The following is a 6,000-nucleotide window of genomic DNA, read 5'->3' as shown; positions in this document are numbered from 1 at the left end:
CAGATGTGATTCACAGGGATGTTTGGCCCCCAACAAACTCTGAAGGATGAGTTTTCTTTGATACCTTTCCAGCCCTCAGGAACTTCTGCAACCTCCCTAAGCAGGAAGAAACACATGCTCCATGTCTTTCCATCTCCCTCTGCCTGCCTTATCCTTCCTCATATTCTTTGTAAAAAAAAAAAAGCTTAGAATAATCCAAGTGAAAGAGTGATCAACAGTGAAGGAAGAGATGTGTTTTCTGCTTGCCAGCAGAAAACCAGCCCTAGATAGAAAACTTACATATCACAGGTTGAAGGCCCTCTGTGATACAAGGAAGTGGGAAATCAAAGCTCTGAACCAGTAAAGCTGAGAATGTCAAATGGGAATCACAATGAAAAATTTCAGTTGGATCTGGAAATTAAAGTCCAGCCTCACAGAGTCTCAGAGGGAGGTGCAAAAAGAAACTGCTCACCAGAGGAGTGATTTGGAGAAAACTGGGAATTCCTCAGTGAGGTGTCCTGTAGTTTGCAAGGAAAATTTAGGAGGCTGTTCCTCTCCACTCAGTACTGCATTGGCTGCTTCAGAACAAGTCTGCTGTAAAGAGGAAGGAGTCCAGTTACAAAAGCGAATGAAGGTTAGTTGTATGGTAAGGAAGAAGAGGGAGAGCAGAAAGTGGATTGCTCTTACTGCAGATAAAACAGAATAAAGTGCCTTACAAAAACTTGGTGAATCTGGGGTCGTATGGGAGAAGAAAAATAATGACAGACCATCTGTTATCTGGGGTGCAACTAGCACCATATTCATCTAAATCTGAAGTTGTTTTAAATCATCTGCAACAGAAATGATTTGTGATGACATCAGACTATTAGGTCATTGTCCATTCATCATGAGCTGGGGCTCACCCAAATTTCCATCCATAGTCAGACCACCAGCCACTACAGTATAAATAACAAAACCTGTATTTCATTTTTGGCTCATATGCAGTTCTTTCACTAATAAAACATTGAAATCAGTGACCTGGCACTGTCCTGTTCAGTCCTGTTCCATGGACTGAACTGAGCAGACTGTGCATATTCATTTTTTGACCCCAGACTGAGCAGAAGTCAATAAATGAGCTATAGCCAGTGCATTGAGATTTAGAAGAGTTTGATGGTACTTTTACTTTTACACCTCTGCCCTACCACCACCCCACCTGCTGAAGTATGAGCTCAGCTACTGAGGCGGCACCTCTTTCCAAGAACTTGAGGTTTTAGAAATGACAAGAACAGACTTCCCCATGGGAGCTGCCTGAAGGAGCAGTGATACATTTCCTGCATTCATTGTGTGTGTTTTGGGTCTCCTCGATATGAAATTAACAGGGAACAGGAGCAACAGCTGAAATTGTGAGGTCTGCAATGACTGAAGTCAAGAGGTCCATTCCCTGCTGCTGCCTCTTACTCCTCTGCTCCTGCTGGCCCCCAGTGATGTGACAACCTTCCACCTCAGTTCGGTGACACACCAGTGCCCAGTTCCCTAGCAGGCTCCTTTGTACCAGGCTGCTGTGTCTCAGCAGGAATCCAGGCTGCCAGCAGTGCATAAATGCACACAGCCCAGAGCCTGAGGTGGAGACACACAGATGTAATGCCTTTTATTCTCTTTTGTCAGAAAAATGTAATTTATTTACTACTACTATTCACTGTTAAAAGAGAGAGGAGCTTGTCGATACAAAAGTAATGCTGCTTTGGTACACTGATAGCATTAAACCAGTGCAGTTTCCTCAGGATGGACCCAGCTGCTGAATTCAAGGTGTTTATAGCACAACATTGCCAGGGGAATTAGCTATAAACACATAACAGGCCTTTGCACCCCCCTTGACAGCATCAGGTGACATTTCAGTTAGATAAACAAAAAGACCATCCAGAAGTCCACCTCCAATCAAAATAATAATGCTATGCAAGCAGGTCTGAATTTCTGCCTATCGTGACAGAGACAGATGCATCCGGAGGGTCCTCTCCAGATGGTCTGTACTAGCTCAGAAAATAGGTCCCTCAATGCATCTCAGTGGGCATTAACAGGTCATAGGCAGTGAAGACCACTGACATTTAAGTACTTCACTGCTGAAGACACAGCCACGATGTTCCTCAAGCCTGAACAAATGGTACCTGTTCATCTGTCTCCTTGCCACTAATGCCCATCTTCCCAGCTGACTCATCATCCGGCTACCTTGCAAGTGTCTCGTTCACACAGTGCTGCTGTTGATAGGCAGGCAGTTTCAGCAGGGGCAATAAGGACCACAAAAGCAGATCTAATGCCTTTTTTGTCTCCTTCATGTCAAATCTGCAGAGCAGTGAGTTAGCATGCATAGAATGAGTTTCTACTCCTCTGCCACACATTGAAATTGGGAAGTCCAGCTATGAGTTTCTGACAATGTTCCCCAACATCTTTTTATGTCACTATCACCACAATTCACTGATAAATACAGGAAGGAGGATGCAGAAGCCCCTTTCTTCCTTATCAAATCAACACACCTAGAGCACTGAATCTTTGGGGTTAAAACATGCAAAATAGCTTGTTACCACCCTATCTGCCTGAACACCATCATTTCATCGACAGACTGTACATTCACCATTAGTCTCTGCATTCCCCCCATCCTTGAAAGAAACAAAGTGTCACTTAGAGCATAGAAAACTTCAAAGTTCACTCTGCCTGAAGACTTTGAAGTTCTGCCTTGTAAAACTCTCTGTTAACTGACCCACAGTTCCTCTGTGCACGAGCATTTCTGAAGCAAACTGAAGCAGTGTTGTATCATCAGGGACTTTCTCCTCCCTCATCAAACCCTAAATGCAGTTTGGGAATTCATGTTGGCAGAAAAAGTGCAGTCACTTTAGCTGACATTTTTCAGACAGGCAACTCATTGAGAGTCTACTCACTGCTGGGTGTTTAGAGAGGGGAAGGTGAAATTAAATCCTGCTGGCCATATACAGCTCAGCCCCACCAAAGCAGGCACTGCCCCATGTCTTGGTGATAGGAGGTTTGTTAAAAAAATTCTGCCTAGGTGTCCTCAAACTACCACAGGAACTATCAATCAGTTTTCACCCTGAAAACATGAAGTGTGAAAAACAAACTATCAGGGGAGAACCAAGCTCACACTACTGACTGGTAAGGTCAGTGAAACTGTCTGGAACTAACTAGACTTTGGCTTCAGTCCAGCACAGTAATTCCTACATGTCTATCCTTGCCCTCAGGGATCATATGGGGTACTTTTCTTGTAGTGTGCCTAGTACACAGCACCCCATGGCTTTTGGAATTCCCTTCAAGTTGATTGGATTTTTCAGGCTTTCCCCTTCATCTTCGTTCAGGATGCAAGTGAGAAAATCATGCTGGTTTTACTGGCATGTATTTCCCATCTTGATTCCAGTTCAATTTGTTTCTTTGTACAGCAGTTCCATTTAACTTCATGGGGTGGGGGTGGTGGTGAAATCTCCCCAGAAAACTCTCGGGAATTTTATAGAAAAATAAGGCTGGTGAGGTTACTGACTCTACTGTCTCCCCTAACTGAAGTTCTGAGATTTTAAAAAGATGAGCACATACTTGGAAGAGAAGGTTTATTTAGGTCTGGAGTTCTGTTTTTGTAATTTTTCTCAAGGAAGCAGGGATTTTTTGAAAGCTACTAAGTTGCATTAAAAAAATCCTCATTTGACTTGTGTCCTTTTTTTGAAGTGTTTGACTGGAAGTGCCAAGTGTGGTGTTAGCACATAGTGTGAGGAGTGAAGGGGAGGGAACACGTGCCAAGGTCACCTCCTCAGCAGTAGCCATGGCAAGCTTCACAGCAGTGATATAAAAACTCCCTCTGATACAAGATACCACTCACAGCTACTTTTTAAGAGCTATAAAAATACAGAGCAGGCACATATTAATTAAAGTAGTTCAGAGAGAAGCTCTGCATGTCTGTCTTGGCAGCGGGTGACTGAAGGGCAAATAGCATGTAGGGGAGAAGGATGTCCATGCACAGAGTTAGCAAAAATATTTTTGTTTTTATCACCTCCAGGTTTGTCAGTGGGCAGCACTGACAGATGGTTTGCAGCTGGGGAGCCAGTCAGCGTGCTGCTAAGAAAGCAATGTGACCTGTGTCGTGAAGCAGTGCATACTGTAAGGAAGCTTTTCTTCATGACTAGCACAAATCTCCTTTGTTGACATTTAAGTCCATTACCTCCTGTCCTAGCTAGACTAGAAAGCACACCACAAAAATCCCCCTCCTCTTCAGAACGTTTCTTATTTACCTCTTTGTCCCTCCATTGTTCCCCCTAAACAAGACAAACTCAGTTCTTCTAGACTTTGCTCATAAGCCACACTTCCACACTGATGTTCCCTGCAGAGCACAGGACTCACCTTCAGAGTGGCAAGTTTTCAGCAAAAGAGGCAGTGATGAGGACAAGAACCCATTCAGGCTTCCCTCTGCTCCTTTCCCTTTGAGGTTAGGGCAAGGCAGGTCAAAAGACAACCAAGATTACTAGCTGAGTGCCAACCCACTAGCTATGGCCATCTCTTCCTTGTCCCTACTACAGCCCACCATGAGAATAAGCTTTTGCTGTGAACTCACTGACTGGACACAGCTGGCAGTGAAACACACCCAGCAAAAGGTTGGTGGCTAGCAGGAAGTCTTTCTGGTTCTAATTGGTGATTATTCCAATTCAGATGAAAGGTGGGTGAAATACAGATAACCCACCTTTTTTAGTTCTTACGTTTATCTACCTATATCTACCTCACCTGCTGGCTTCTTTGTCCAAAACTGGAGCAGGCCTTACACACTCCAATATTTCACTATACACTGGAAACCTTGAAAGCAGCAGAGCATAACAGGGGCATGGAGCCAATGTGGCCAGACCTCAGTGACATTAAGAGTCCCAATGCCCATTTGCAAGGCAGGGAAAAAAGGGGCATTTGGGTATTTTTGAGGATCTAACATTCACCATCACTTATGGTGCACAAAAGATGCACTTGAAGGCAGTTTTCTCCCCTGTAAACACTTTGTCAAGAAATAGGCAGTCTAGTCTGATGTTTTCCAGAGCTCTGTAAGGATTTCTTAAGTTACAATTTTACTGCTTGGACCAACTCTACTTCTAGTGTGTAAAATGGAGCTGGTCTTCAAAACACCACAGTGCTTTGAGACATGCAGCTGAACAACATCTAGTCTTGCTACTCATATATCACAGGAGTACCAGAGGGGGACAGAAGATAGCATAAAGCTTTGAAAACATATGGAAAACATTATCTAAATAGCAAAAATATGACCTAAAACTATATACACATGCTTACAGCTCAGATTTGAACTCTCAATAGCCCTTGCTAGATAAGTAGGGATAATGATTTTTTTTATTCATAGTGCACTGAAAGGGAGTCCCACTCATATTTTCACACGCCCCAGCAGTCAGACAGTCTCCCTGCTTTTATTTACGGCTACAGGTCCTGGACAGAGTCGTGGCACAGAGGAAAAAGGAAAAGCAACTGGCAGATCTCAGCTAATGCAAAGTACTGTCTGACATTTTTCAAAGAACAATCAATTGCAAAGGACTTGCTGTTAATCACTGTGAAACAGATACATTTCAGATCCCCACAGAGCATGATACAATGTGAAGCAGCTTCTTAGAGCAGCAGGGTTTTTTGTGAAGGTAGTTTGGACAGGCAGTTTTTCTCTTAAGCCTGCATTTCTGACAGCTGCCTAGTACCCTTTTCACAGGCTTGTCACATTTGTACTGAGATATATAAATGCCTTCTCCTTTTTTCCTTCTTTTTTGCAAAATCTTTCACTTTTTTAAGAAAAGAAAGACAGAAGCCATATTTCCTACCATCTATAGATGAAGCCAAATTTTTCCTGTACAAGGAAATGGCATCTTGTTATCTGAAGATGACATCTCTATTTTACAGTAAAAGCCTCCATCCTCTTTTTTTTCTGTTCTACTTACTCCCCCCGTCTCAAAGCTGAACTTATCCAATAGCTTGCAAAGGAAAGTAATAAGAGAAAGATGGTTCTGCTTTGTTTCC

This window comes from Agelaius tricolor, unplaced genomic scaffold (assembly GCF_023055355.1).
Source record: "Agelaius tricolor isolate 1412-34295 unplaced genomic scaffold, bAgeTri1.0.p SCAF_5, whole genome shotgun sequence".
In the NCBI taxonomy this organism is placed as follows: domain Eukaryota; kingdom Metazoa; phylum Chordata; class Aves; order Passeriformes; family Icteridae; genus Agelaius; species Agelaius tricolor.
Note: the sequence above shows the minus strand (reverse complement) of the source record.